We start from the raw sequence: 15,401 nt of genomic DNA, 5'->3' as shown, positions 1-15,401 counted from the left end.
ATCAGGTGCTTCAGTGGGCACTTGTAATTCTGTCATTTCAACTCTTACAGGAACATCAGACATGTCTGTCCTGGGTTGAGTATTTTCAACAGGAAACGCTGACCCTGCCATGATCATTGGTGGAACCAATTCTTGGAGGTTTGTTTCTCTCTTCCTTAAGAGGTCCACATGTTTCCGAATGATTCAGTCCCCCACCTCCATGTGGTAAGATAAAGGTCCAGTCACCGCACTTATTTTACCTGGTAACCACTTGGTCCTTCTCCAAAGTTCTTCACATATACCATCTGTCCCATGGTAAATTTCCTCTCACAACTATGCCAGTAATGTCTATGTCTTGTCTGGCTTCACTGACTCCTCTCCACCTTCCACTCTAAATTCAGCAAAGGTCAATTTCGCCCTGAGATGGTGTTCCAACAATAACTCTGCAGGCGTGACATCTGTTGTTGTGTGAGAGGTAGTCCTGTAATTAAAAAGAAGGCGTGCTAGCTTGGTTGCTAAGAAATTGCCAGTTAGCATATTCATGTCTGCCTTGAATGTTCGTACCACCCTTTCGGCTCGTCCATTTGAGGAAGTGTTGTACGGTGCAGTTTTACGAGTGATACCGTTGAGGCTGATAAACCGTTGAAACTCAGCACTCATAAATGCTGTGCCGATATTGGAACCGACTACTTCTGGTAGTCCGTGACTGGCAAAACTTTGTTTCCTGCTTCTCGGAAGAGGTTTGCATTTTTGCGCCCTTTTCGGCTGGCGTTTTCCACCCGATGTAGAAGACGGCGCCATTTTGTACACCCTGTATTGCTTTTGAATCTCTTACTGCACTTTCCATGGCCAATGATATCTCTCGTGCCTTCTTGAAATCCAAATTCACTTTGGACAATAAAATTTTCTAAATAATGTCTTCATTCATACGAACACACTAAACAATCTCTGAGCATGTTGTTTAGAGACATACCAAACTCACAATGTTCCATTAGCTGCTTCAAATTTGCCACGTAGCATGCAATTGTCTCACCTGGGGCTGCAAATTAAACTTGAGCCTCTGTATCATTACTGAGAGCTGTGGTTGAAAATGACCCTTCACAAGGTCCGTCAATTCATCGAAATTTTTCAAATCTGGGCAACTGGGTGCCGTCAAACTTCGAATCAAACCGAAGGTTTTACTCCCACATGTGCTTAAGAGGATTGCTCGCCTCTTCTCTTCTCCCATTATCTCGTTCACTTGAAAAAAGAATGTGAGGCTTTTTATATAATGAGACCAATCGTCTATGGCTGGTTCAAAAGGGATCAATTCACCCAAATTGTGGCATTTTGAGAGGGGGTAACTTCTTCAATTCTGATGGAACTTTCTACTTAAAATTACTGGGCAAGATACAGTGCCGATTTCTTTTCAACTTGGTTTCTTCTGTTCAATCCTGTTTTATCCTCATTGCCAGTTTGTTGTGAGTGGTGGCCGAGTTGCTACTACTGATAGAGTTGATCCGCAGACACTTCTTGGGTGGAACCATTAAGTTTATTTACAAGGTACTCAGCAGCAACTGCACTTGTGCTTCCAACTGCAACTCTACCTCTACTCCACTGACTCCTGAGGGCACCCACGCTACTCTCCTATTGGTTACTACAGATCATGTGATCTTCCTTAGCAAGCATTATTCTTAACAGTACATTACACACTAAATAAAACCATAATTACTACAAAAGCGAAGTGGAAAACTACTGGAAGAAGAAAATAATTGATAAGGTATGGGAAAAAGGCAGGCAAATGCGGTTACACAGGTAGCACTTTCAGAGATGAACTGAATGATCTTCTCCTGTGTTGTCGAATTCTCTGTTAGTGTACATATAGGAGTATAACAAATATATGATATATATTTCTATTCTACAATTTTCAATTTAGAAAATCAGCTCTCAAACATCTAAAGCTTCAAATATTGCAGAATATTATTAACATTCTATTGTACAAATGGAAGCACCCCAATAAGACAATATTGATATTTCCTGTTCATTATGCAAACTTTAAGGTATTCTGACAACTCTCAGAAGCTACTGATGAATCAGGTAGGGGTATTATGGTCAGAATGTGTCATCAGAAGCTAAAATTGAGCTAAATTGAACGTTTTTGCTCGCATCTAATATGACAAAGAGATTCAGAGACTACATTAAAGTTCATTCCTGATGTACATCTACATTATCTAACTCAGCTGGGATTACAGGCAGACCAGCCCATGTCAAAAATGATCAAATGATCAGATATGCATGAAGAAACCTGACTGAATCTGCCAGTCTCAGTTTGGCGTTGCTGTAGGCCAAATAGAGACTGACAAATCCCCCCTGCTGCAGAGTCAAAGCTCAAATATCAATCAGAACTAGAATTCAGATCTTGATTTACTAGTGCAGAGGCTTGTCATAAATATTATTTTACATCAGAGTTATGTTTCTACCATATTCATAATTATTTTTGGAGGCAAGGATTTTGTGTTCAAGGCGCGGGGGAAATGGGAAATGTTACCACACGTAGCAGTAGAATTTCTATTTTATGAAAGTGATGGGAAAGATTCCTATTTTCCTCCAACAACTGCAAATAATAATTGTATTTTCTTGAATCACACATCTTAAAGTTTTAATTCCATTCGGTGTTTACCAATTAGGGAAGATAAACATGGGGCAGAATTTTCCTGTTGTCGTGTGGGGACGGGCCCCGCAAGTAAAATGACGTGTGGTGTCGCCGGGCGAGCGTTCCGACGTCACCACGTGCCGTTGCGATATTTCACTGAGCGGGTGCGCGATGATGTCCAGCGCGCACCCGCCATTAATTAATGGGCCACTTAAGGCCCTTGAGTGTTCAATCTCTGCTGATTTTTAGTCGCCTGTGCAATCCTCGGGTCGGTGCACAGGCGCAATGGGTAGGCGGGTAGGACACATTTGTATAAACCTCATCCATATGCAGGATAAGAGGGCTCAGTGGGGTCGTGAATGTGCTCTGTCAAATATTTATTTTTGAAAGTTTTTCAAATTTGCCTGTGTGATCTGCAGTACTTCAAAATACACACCAGTTGCTTTTCCTGGACTCTTAACTTTCAGGTCAGCACTCTGCAGTGAGGAATCTTTTCTGGGCCTGTAGGTTTCAGGAAGCCTTCCCTTAGCCTGGGAATGGGGGTTGAACTGTCCACTGGAGGCAGCTCCTCTGAGGAGGAAGGGAGGGCTAGAGGGGGGAGGAGGCCAGGAGTGCACATTCAGCCTCCGGGAGAGCCACCCTTGGGAGGAAAAGCGCAGGCACAAGGGGCGCAGGGCCAACAGAAAGTCCAAGGCAAAAGGAGCTGCAGAAGATACCACTATCTTGCTGCCAGGGTATACAGGCAGTGAAGCATCTACCTCAATATGTCTGAGGTGCAGTGCCAAAGGAGGGTCTGTCTCTCAAGGGAGACAGTCAACTATATCTGTCAGATGATTGGGCCTGAGATCTCCGCTAACTGTGTGGGTGGACACTCCATGCCAGTGGCTCTAAAGGTCACAGCTGCCCTCAACATCAATGCCTCTGGACCCTTCCAGGGCTTGCTGGGTGATCTTTGCAGTGTCTCCCAATCAGCTGTCCACACTTGTGTCAAGCAGGTTGCAGACGCTCTGTTCAGGCATGCATTGACCTTCATCCACTACTGTTGGGAACAGGCAAGCCAGACACAGTGAGCCAGAGGCTTCGCGGCCATTGCTGGCTTCCCCCGTGTCCAGGGTGCAATAGACTGTACACATGTGGCCATCAAGGTGCCAGCAGGTGAGCCCGGTGCCTTCGTCAACAGGAAGGGCTTCCACTCCATGAACGTGTAGATAGTGTGTGATCACAGGATGTAGATTCTACAAGTCTGTGCAAGGTACCCAGGCAGCTCCCACGATGTCTACATCCTCAGACACTCCCAGGTGCCGGGGCTCTTCAGTGCTCCAGCCCGGCTGGATGGATGGCTGCTGGGTGACAAGGGCTATCCCCTCAGAAGGTGGCTCATGACGCCTCTCCACCATCCAAGAACAGAAGCTGAGCAGCGGTACAATAGGAGCCACGCCTCCACAAGGGCTGTGGTGGAGAGAGCCATCGGTCTTCTCAAGATGCGCTTCTGATGCCTGGACCGCTCAGGGAGTGCACTCCAGTACCCCCTAGATCATGTCTCGGTGATAGTGGTTGCATGCTGCGCTCTCCACAATCTTGCGCTGGAAAGGGGGGACGCAGCGGATGATGAAGACATTGACGCTGTGGCTGCGGCTGCACATGATGAGTCCAGCAGTGATTCCGAGGATGAGCACGCACAGGGAAATGCTGAGGGAGTAGACGCTGACCCGGGCATACTCCAGGGAGGCAGGGACACCCAGGAGGCTTTAACCCAATGAACCTTCAGCTAGCACACCACAGGTGGTCCACCAGGACAAGCCTGGGCTGTTGGTTCGATACTTGACACCTAAATGCAAAATCTGCCAGATTAGCAACAGTAACTAAGGGCCTTGTTAATAAAGCTGAATGTCCCATAAAACACTCATTGCCGTTTAGGAAACCATACACATGCAGAAGAAAAGAGGCACCCTCAGCCACGGTGACATATCTGAATTTAATCTGTCAAGCAAAGCAACTTATTACAAAAAAAGACAATGGTGTTACAAATCAAATAAAATCATAAGGGCCTCATCTCGGGACAACACAAAAGCACCAATGGAAAACCCGTGGTGTGCCTAAGGCGCCTTAAGCTTTTGTTTCCGGGTGCTACGTCTTGGTGCTGCCCCATCCCTCGGCGTGGCATCTGAGACAGCCTGCTGACTCTGCTGTCCTGTTGGCCTTGATGACCTTGGCGGCCGTCCTCTGGCCCGTGGAGCCAGTGCTGGCCCCACCTGGGAGGGAGCTGCCAGTTCCACAGCTGGCATCTCCCCAGTCGTCGCAGTCTCACCCGATGATACCGTCCATGGGAGAGAGATGGAGGAGCTCCTGCACTCATCCAAAGTGCCCTGAGAGGAGCCCTCAGAGACAAAAGGCAGTTGCTGCACTGATGTGAGGTCGCTTTGGGCCTCCCTGCTCACCATGGATGGATGGGCACTGAGCTGGGAAACCTGATGCCCACTGGCACTGACCATCTGAGGTCAATGCCAATGTGAGGGCTTGCTGGTCAGAGTGCATCCTCAGGAAGCCCTGACGGGTCTCCTGGAGGAGCCTCTCCATGAGAGTTGCCACTCTCTCCATGGAGGACGCATGGTGCTCGGACATGTGGCTCATTGCTTCGGCGAGCGTCTGCGTAGACTCCTCCTCCACGGAGACCAAGCCAAGCATAGCCTCATGTATCTCCACCAGATGCTCCCGCACACCCGGCCGCATTTCCTGCACCTGCTGCGTCGTGGATGACTCCAGAGGCACATCATCAGGCGCCGACTGAGCATGTGCCTGGTCCCCTGCAGTCCTCCAACTGCTGGCGCCATGGGCACTCTCTGCCTCTGCCAGCCCATCCAGCGAGTGTGAAATGCCCTCACCACTGTGCCCCGGGACACTAGCCGATGTTCGAATTCCCACCGAGGTGCTAGTATCTGCGCTGGTGCCTGCCTTGCAGAGATGGTGTGGTGCTAGTGAGACTTCAGGCCCCTTAGGTGTGAGAGGGGGCCTCTGCTGCTCCTCCTCCCGGCCCTGCTCTGATGATGTTGAAAGGAAGAACAAGGACAGTGGATCACTTAGCGTGGAGAAAATGACAAAGTCCATCCCTGGCCCCCGGAACATTATGCGCTATTCCTTCCATAACCAATGGTCAAACCATGATGCAAAATTAAATCATTTAACGTTCAGTACTGCTATGGCTGCTGGGAGGACAATGCTGACCTCACTGTTGGGCATAAATACCTGGCCGCGGCATCCCAGCCTCACCAACACCAGTAGACCGGGGTGCATGGTGCCTCTCCAGATCCAGGGCCTCCTGCTCGAAACGGCTCAGAATGGCAATCTGTGCCTGGCCGCCTCCAGTTCTCACACGCTCTGCCGCGTTATGAGCATTCTTCTCCTGAAAATGAGAGATGAGCATTGATTAGTGCAAATTGTATATGGGCTCTCTTCGCGCACGGCCCACCCCAACCAGAGTGGGACATATCAGGGCTCCAGTGCCTCCTCACCCCCCTGCCGCCAAACACTTACATAGAGACGCCAGGCCTGTTCCACCACCACCCCCCCATCCCACCCCCTCCCCCACCCCACCTTGGCCACATGCTACCTACATCACATTAGGCACCACACGGTATATCCTTCCATAGCACGGAGGCGCAAGCACATGGAGCACAGAGGGCAGCAGATGGTTGATTGCCACGCCACCTTGAAGCTCACCTCCCACCAGCTCATCACCCTGACTTGGACATGTCCTGGAGTTCTAGCACAGCGCCTAGGTGCAGCTCCTCCAGGTTGCCCCCACGCCAGTCATGTGCGAGTCAGTGCACCACATGCTGCGGGGACAATACACATCTCCTCATCACCCTCTCAGGCTGACCTCAGCAAGGGCACTGTCTGCTGTCCCACCCAGCAAAGGACAAATTCCGTCAATGATTCAATGCAGTCACAACACTCGGACTTGGGGAGGACGGCGATGAGGGGCAGCAGGGAGTTGAGATAAATGCCCAAAGCCAACATGGTACTTACCCTGCCAGAGCACAACAAGTCATTGAAGCGCTTGTGACACTGGGTCCAGGCGCACCACAAAATATCACTGGCATGTTTCGTCATGTGGGGGGGGCCTCCTCCTCCCATCCTGGGGAACCAGCACCTTCCGCCGTGCAACCACCTCCTCAAGGAGGGCAGCAAGGCAGTCATCGGAAAAACAAGGGGCACGCTAGGTCCCTGCCCTCCCCTTCAGCCTGGCCTGCCCTGCTGCCCTACCCTCCAGCCTGGCCTGTCCCGCTGGCCCGCCCTCTGGATTGGCCTGTTCACCAGAGGCCCTTTGCTGTGGTCTTGCACTTGCCATTGTGAGCAGCCTAGAAAAGGCTGCCAGGCCTTCGTTTAAACAGGCCGCTGGGTCGCCATTGGACCCGGCGGTCTGTGCATACCTGCCACCGCCCACCCACTCCCTCTATCCTCAGGAGTTGAGAAATATGCCGGGCGGGCTTTAATTGGCCTGCCTGCGTAAAATGGTGGTGTGGACCCAACCGCGGGCGGCAATCGGGTCCGCGCCCGCTCCGCCCCCAACCCCACCCCACCCCCACCAACCGGAAAATTCAAACTATGGATTTTCATTTTTTAAGTTAGAAGGCGAAATTACCTCACAAAGTTGTTTTGAGTGCCAGTGTTGAAGCTTCACAGTTAGGCATACAACTGTTGAGGTACAAAATGTTCTGCATATAATATCCAGTAACAATGGACATTTAACTCCAATCTGAAAAGAAAACAGCTGCAATATATGAATGTGATCTTTCTATTTGTATCTCCATTTTCTCTTTATCCTCACTGTATGATTTCCAATGAAGAGCAATTAGGGTTGAATTATGGATGGTGTTGTGCACATAGATTTATGCAGTATTGGACAAGGGCCACTTAAATTAATTTCACTCACTTGAGACTCTTATAGCCAGTGGGGAGACCTAGGTTTCCAGTTTAGCACCACAATTCAAGCAGTAATGATGTATGGAATGGACTATAATGTATGTGCTTTTTCAGAGTTCCATGTATTAGAAATAATTATTAGCCAAAAGCACCTTGTATGTGCTTATTGCCAGCCTTAAGTAATTAAGTAAATTTGCTTTTTATTTCCAAATAATGGCCAAAATTACAGTGCTTTATATTTTATAACTGCAAAACCTGTCATTTACTCCATTGCTGCAGGCATGCTGATCATATAGCAGGCATTACCACTGCCTAAACATTACAACACCACTGCTTTAACAATGGTATTGGCCATCAGCCCCTGGACAGTCATTCTTTCCATGGGCCTATCCTTGTTAAAGACAATACCAGCTTTTGAATTGTCTTTAAGAAAAGATTAGTATTGCATCCTTCATTGGACATGCTCAGGACACAGACTAAGCCACTACTGCAGTTATGCAGCAGATTAGGGACTGTTATATCTCTATCCGTACATAGATAGGTCCATTAAAATTTATATTAACTGTAAAAATGTATATTAACTATAGAACCTTAACATGGGTCACCTAGACAGTGATTATTTTTATTTGCAGATGCATAGTCCTGCGAGGATCCCACAAATTATTGTGTTATGTAAACAGCAACAGAACAACCTGCATTAATATAGCACCATTAACATAGAAAAATATGCCAAGGAGCTTCCCAGAAGTGTAATGAGACAAAAAGAAAGGTTTAGCAAATACCTTTTCATTATCTAAGTTCCTTTATAATAGCCCACTCGATGGGAATCATTAGTATACCATCTCTATTCATTAAATATATACATATTATTAATACTTTTAAACAGTGAAATAATCTGGCCTGTCAGTTATCCTTTTCAATATTAGCATACAACCAAATGTCTATTGGCACCTGTTAATAATAAAATTATTATTATAACTGCTCTCAGCTATTTTTGAGTGGAGCTCTATGCATTATGTTTACAAGCATTAAGTTTTCCCATTTCTCAATTTCTTCATTGTCCACTTTCATACCCAAAATATACCAATATCTGTAATATAACTGTAATCTTAAGAGTACAAAAATACATTATACATATGTAAAGGGACTGGAGATCATAAGTTTTAGTGGCAGATGCAGGAACTATTATCCAGCTCTCCAGCACTGTGCCTCCTCCAATGGTACAGGACTACTTCAATACTTCGCTGGAGTGTCAGCCCAGATGTTTGCACTCAAGTAAAGATTTGAGTACTAAAGTCTAGGTGACACTTGAGTGCTGAACCATCAAAGGTGAAGTCTTTCGGATGAGACATTAAGTCGAGGTCTTGTCTGTTCTCTGGCACAATTTCAAAGGTGATTGGCAGAGTTATCTCTGTGTCCTGGCCAACATTTAACCTTCAATCAACATAACTGAAACACATTATCTGGTCATTATCACAATTCTGTATATAGGGGATTGCTGTGCACAAATTGGGTGCCACGTTTCCTACATTACAACAGTGACTACACTTCAAAAGTGCTTCATTGGCGTAAAATTCTTTAGGACATTCTGAGGTTGTGAAAGAGATTATATAACTGCAAGCCTTTCTTTCTTTTCCTTAATGCTGACTCAACTCATCAAATGTTCTCTTAAATGGCCTGCAACAAGCCTTTGACTAAATACATAAACCTGGAAGTCCTAAAGATCGCCAAACTTCTCACTCATGTTTACAAGCCAAAAATGAATGATTATAAATAGTTAGGAAGCTATAGAACTCCAGTTTGCCTCATGATTGCAACCAGATAGTCACTAACCACAGTAATTAAATGACAATGTAAGGTAGCCTCATGAAAAGCTATAGTTTAATGTCCTGGATATAACATGAAGTCACTAAGGAAATTTAAACAACAGATAAAAGGGAATCTTAAATGAATTCCTCTCTGCCCTTTAAAGTTTCTAAAATAATAACATTCTTAGAAGGAAGAAATAGTAAAACAAAGTCGACTGGAATTTAAAATCTGGAGTTGGGGGAGGGGGAAGGATATCTTTTGTTCATGAGAAGTAATGAAATCATAAAAAATGTTTTTATAAACACTTTCCTCCATATATAGAAGTTTATTCTCCAATCAGGATATGGGTGCCATACTGTAATGAGCAGAGTTGCCAGAGCAAGTTCAGCACTTGGTCCTTTATGCAAAAGACTGTGGAGGAGGTATCGCATTTACATCAAAACTTGCTATGTACGAAGCTGTGGTAATACCTACCCTCCTATATGCCTGTGAGATATGGACTACCTACTCCAGGCATATTAAGCAGTTGGACAGGTTCCACAAGAGATCTATTTGGAACAACACAGACAACAAATGTGAGGATGAAGTGCCCAATACTGAACAGCCTCAAAGGGCATAATATATCTGGAATTGAAGCACTCATCATCACAGTCCAGCTCAGATGGAATGGACATGTAATACATATGGCAGACGATGAGGTCCCAAAGATAGTCATGTATTTACAACTTAAACTTAAACACTGCCTGTGAGGTAGGCCAAGATTAAGTTTCAAGGACTTCTTCAAGGTAAACCTCAGGAAATGTGAATGTCCACCACAGACTGGGAGAAAAATGCACAAGGAAGAGCTAGGGGAGCAATCTCAAGCAGAGGTATTGCAACTAAGGACAAAAGGCAAGCTAGAAAGGTCAGACAGTCCCAACAAAATCAGACAATTCACCCTTGCCAGCACTGTGCAAAGTCATACAGGTCTGCAATCGTGCTGCACAGCCACGTTAGAATGGACAACAGATAACTCCATGCACAAAAAAAATGGTCATCTTCAAGAGAAACCTGATGATGATGACAACAATGACTTTAACAAACAAGCCAGCAAGAAATCTGAAAATAGAAAATTGGGAGATTTAATTCAAAAAATCTAGTGATTAGTGATGCTTGCACCATGAGAAGGTGTTGGGCAGTCTAAAAGCTCAACTAATCTACTAATGGGGTAGCTGCCATCCCTTTCAATTCTGGCCTACTCATAGCTTCATTCCCAAGGCTATCTAGCTCATTCTAAGTGCCCTTTAAAATGTTCCACAAAGTCACTACATTGTAATAGGAATAATGGCAGAAGACCCACCAGCACCTTCCGATGAGATGCTAAACCGAGGTCCCATCTGCTCTCTCAGGTGGATGTTAAAGATCCCATGGCCCTATTGGAAGAAGAGTGGGGGAGTTTTCCCATTGTCCTGACCAATATTTATGCTTCAAGCGATATCACTAAAACGGGTTATCTGCTTATTATCTCAATGGCCCAGATCTTCTGGTCTCCGGATCGTCAGAGACCAGATGCACCCCCGAAGATGCGCCACGGGGGCCCCCTCCGGATGTCCCAATGCACTAACTCCATGGGAATTGCCGAGGAAGTCGGAAACTCTGATGGGCAATTTCCCCTGATCCCCGGGGTCCTATGAAAAGGTCTGCAACTCTGGTGATGTCGGAGATTTCGGATGGACCTGACTTACCTGCCTTGGATAGTTGCCCTGGAAACGTTAGACAGAAAGCTCCTAGTCCAGCTCCTGGGTAACTCTACAACTGACTCCCCCAGTCACTCACATTGACCCCCTTCCAACTCCCCCCTGACCCCCTGACTACTCCCTGATCCCCCCCCGAATTCCCCTTCAGCACCCCCTCACTACGCCCCAACTCGATCTGACTAGCCCCCACCATCTGACTCCCCTAACCCCCTGATTCCTCCCTTGACCCCCCAATTTTCCCCTGAACTGATCTGACTAGTCCCCACCACCCAACTACCCCCTGATCCCCCCCAACTACCCTCGACCTAACCTGACTAGCCCCCACCACCCGACTTCCCCCTGACCTCCCCAACTCCCTCCGTCCCAACCTCATGACCCTACCCAACTGCCACCTCAGACACCTGTCATGTGATGCCCTTACCACTTACCTCACCCACCATGGGTATATCACAGGCAGTGTAGCTATCTACAGATGAATGATAGGAAAATACACAGAGGCCTTGAAATGTTGTGGAATGTGGCTGCACACATCTGCCAGCTTCTCCGCAATGACCTGCGGCCGCAAGGACTTGAAGGCAATCTCATGCTGGTGGCATCAAATGTCACCATTGCCTTAAATTTCTTTACCAGTGGCTGTCTCCAGGACTGCACTGGGTATCTGTGCGACATCTTCCTGTCAGCAACACACAGGTGCATCCGGGAGGTGACAGATTCCCTCTTTAGGAGAGCACACCAGTTTGTCCAATTCCCCTGGATCCTGAAAGCCAGGCTGCAAGGTGTTGGGTTTAGCAGCAATCTCAGGTTTCCCACAAGTGCAAGGGGCTGTTGGCTGCACACATGTGGCCTTGAGAGGTCCATGGCAACAGCCAATCACATTCAGCTAAAGGAATGTGCAGTTGATATGTGATCAAAGAAAGCAAACCCAGCATGTTTGTATTCAGTTCCCAGGAAGCTCTCATGACACCTTCATTCTGAACCACTCCAGGAGCCATAAGTTTTTGAAGGGCCTTGGCGATTGCAGGGCTGGCTCCTTGGGGACAACTGATACCCCCAGAACACTGGGCTGTTGATGCCAGTTCGCTGCCCAGAGAGTGCTGCTAAGGAGAGCAACAACGATGCATATGCTTCCGCCAGGTCTATGATTGAGTAGACAATAAGCTTCCTAAAGATGAGATTCAGGTGTTTGGGCCACACAGGCAAGGTGCTCCAATACTGACCACCGAGGGTGTCCCAGATCATCGTTGTCTGCTGCGCCCTGCACAACCTCCTGCTAGAAAGGGGGGGTGTTTTGGCCGAGGGAGACATGGAGGACTGAGATGTGTCCTCTGACAATGAGGATAGTAAAGTATAGAGAGCTGATGAGGGCCAGGATGAGGCTGAGCCACATGCAGAGGCCATAGCAGGGGTACAACACAGCAGACGGGCCGTGACAACCTAATAGCTAACAGATTCCAGGCAGAGTAAGCGGCCGAGGCATTTCCTTTACTATTTGGTTTTTTATCTTCTGCTGGCTGGAAGGCCCCAGCTCCTTTTTGGTTACAGACACTATACTTTTATCTAATGTACCTTGATTTATAACAGTTGAATTAAATTGCACTACCTTGCATCTGCCTTGCTGGTGTTTTGATCCTTTGCATGCACCAAGCTGTTCTTATAAACTGGTGCTAAATGCATGCATTAGAAGCTGCACAGCACTCTGTTCTCCTGTGACTTCAGGCACTTGTAAGTAGAATTCAGATTTTACCCATGCCCTCACAAAGTCCATGTATATGACAACTTGGAAGCAATATCAAATCTAACCTTGGTAGGGATGCATTTATGGCATCCTCACACCTGCTCCCAAATGGGGGTAGACCGCTTTCAGCCAGAATCAGATAGATGGATCCACAGGAAGGAGGAGAATGAGAACAACATCTGGCCTTTCAAGATCACTCCTCCATACAGATTGCTCAGGGAAGATTGTATTCATGCTCCCCCACCCTGATTGCCACTCATCCATAGTAAACCAATATCCCTTCACATGTTTATAATGCCGAAAAGTTTCGAGGTTACTTTGGAGTCCACTTACTGAGAGTGCTGTTGGAAGGTGTTTGGCGTAGTTTGGTCGGTCTTATTAAGGTATTTGTAGTCTTAGGTTGTTCAGTAGTAAGTATTATTAACTACTGGAAACTATATACATAGGTACAATAAAGGTCCAAACCAGGAGCTGTCCATATGCTTGCTTCTACACACGGCTCTGTGTTATGATCCCAGCTGAGGTTACCCCTGGACAAATCTAATCCCATAGTGGAACCCAGCTTGATAGGTCCTAACTTTTATTTGTTTGTGTAAATACGTGGAGAGTAGCGACTGAATAGAGGCACGGGAGTCAGCTCATGAACTTTTAACAAAAGAATAAAACATTTATTCAACAAGAAAAGATGAACTATATTACAATATTCCTTCACCCACAACTATAACTTTACAGATGGATACAGATTTGTAAGGATAACACAAGTTACAAAAGCTATCTTATACTTTAATGTTCACAGCAAACACACAGTCCAAGCACACCTATGCCACCCTGTGGTCAGACACACCACACTCTGGAACCAAGTGACTGATGTCTCGTCAACCAGATGCTATGGATCTCTCCTCAACTCCCCCTCAGATGGCTTGTCGTACCGAGAGCTAACCAGTCTCACTAAATTCCATTCTTCACACAAAGGTTTCCAATCTCCACGCTGCAAGACCTCGCCTTAGAATCTTCTCCCAAACAGATGTTTTCTCTCAGATGCCTTCCACAAGGGTTCAGCTCCAGGGTTTTGAGCTCTTCTTACGATGTTCCTCTTCCCTGAGCCACCACATGCATTCAAGCTGTCTTCCATGCACTCTCTCTCACCAACTCAGCCGCAACAGTACACCACTGCTTCACATGCCCATAGCAAAGAATTACAGACTTTCAGTTGTCTCTTTGAGCTTTCTTGCTCCTTGCAAGCTGTTCTCACTTTCAATCTGCTTTCTGCAGCTTTTGTCTCTTTAAATCTGAAGCTTGGAGCCTTTCTCTCTGCCCCTCACTCTTAACTTCACTTAACAGGACCTTTTCTCAGGTTTCTGTCCTTCCTTTGACTACAAGGTCTCCTTTGGACTTTCCCCTCTTCCACTTTCCTGGATTTTTGGGGTTTTTCTTCACTTGGGACCTTTTTGTTCTTTTGGGAAATCTGCAGTTCTCTCTCCCAGTGTCCAGTCTCTCTAGGGTCCTGGCTTCAACTGAACTTAAAACTGCTGTTTCTTTAGTTCTGTGTGTATGTCTGTGCGAGGAACCTGCCTATCTGATCCCCCTCCCCCATTGCTAGGCAACAGCACTATTCTTTCTACTCTTGTGTGTTTAATTTTTCTTTATAGGAGTTGTAAACTTCTCATTAGAAATGCAAGCAGCCTTTTAAAGTAAAACTAAAACTCCATTTGACCTTTCTTAAAACACAAATACAGAAATACAAATCAAACTTAAACTTCAAAGCTAAAACTCATTCCTAACACCCTCAGATATAAATACAACTTATTAAACTATCTCTATTTCCTAACATCTGTCCAACACTACACTGATCCTTAGGTGGGGGGGTTATGTGCTCTCTTATATCACTGTGTAGGTGGTACTATACAGTCCCATGTTAACCCTTTATGTGCCAGACCCTTATAATGCAACTGCCTCACCTGCACTATGGTTGCTGAGTAGCAACCACTCCAGACCCTCCAGTCGCAGAGACTCCTACAAGTCTGAGTCCTAGATCACCTTAGTATTAATGCTGGACTATGATCCATCATTGTGGACACCCTGGAAAAGATAAACATCTTTCCTGCATGGACTCTGCAGAGTCCTGTCAGAGCGGGTGATGCTTCAAATGTCTAGCCTCATAGTCCTCAGCATGTTCCTACACACAGGCTAATTCTACTCTCTCTCACCTTATGGGCTAAGACCCTGGTCCTTTAATGATGTCCGATACCCTTTGGTTGCAAACCCATTAGCAAGTTCTACTGCCACCCTTGATAAGGAGATGAGCAGGTCAAATGAATCTCTAACTGCACACACACCTCTTTAATCTTACACTCAATCCCTCTTTCAGTCAAGGCTAACTTGCCTGTTGCCTCCTTACTTACAGCCTTCACCTGCATGTTAGCTCAAAATGACAAATCACCAAGGAAGGCTATTAACAATTGAACATGCCCACCATAACTTTCCCCAGACATATGGGAAAGCCTCTGGTTTTTTTTGTATTAAGACAATGTAGAACTTCACTCTCTCAGCCCTGAAACTGTGTCTACAGTGCACCTTGCCACTCACA

Source organism: Cetorhinus maximus, chromosome 8, assembly GCF_964194155.1.
Source record: "Cetorhinus maximus chromosome 8, sCetMax3.hap1.1, whole genome shotgun sequence".
NCBI classification, from domain to species: domain Eukaryota; kingdom Metazoa; phylum Chordata; class Chondrichthyes; order Lamniformes; family Cetorhinidae; genus Cetorhinus; species Cetorhinus maximus.
Note: the sequence above shows the minus strand (reverse complement) of the source record.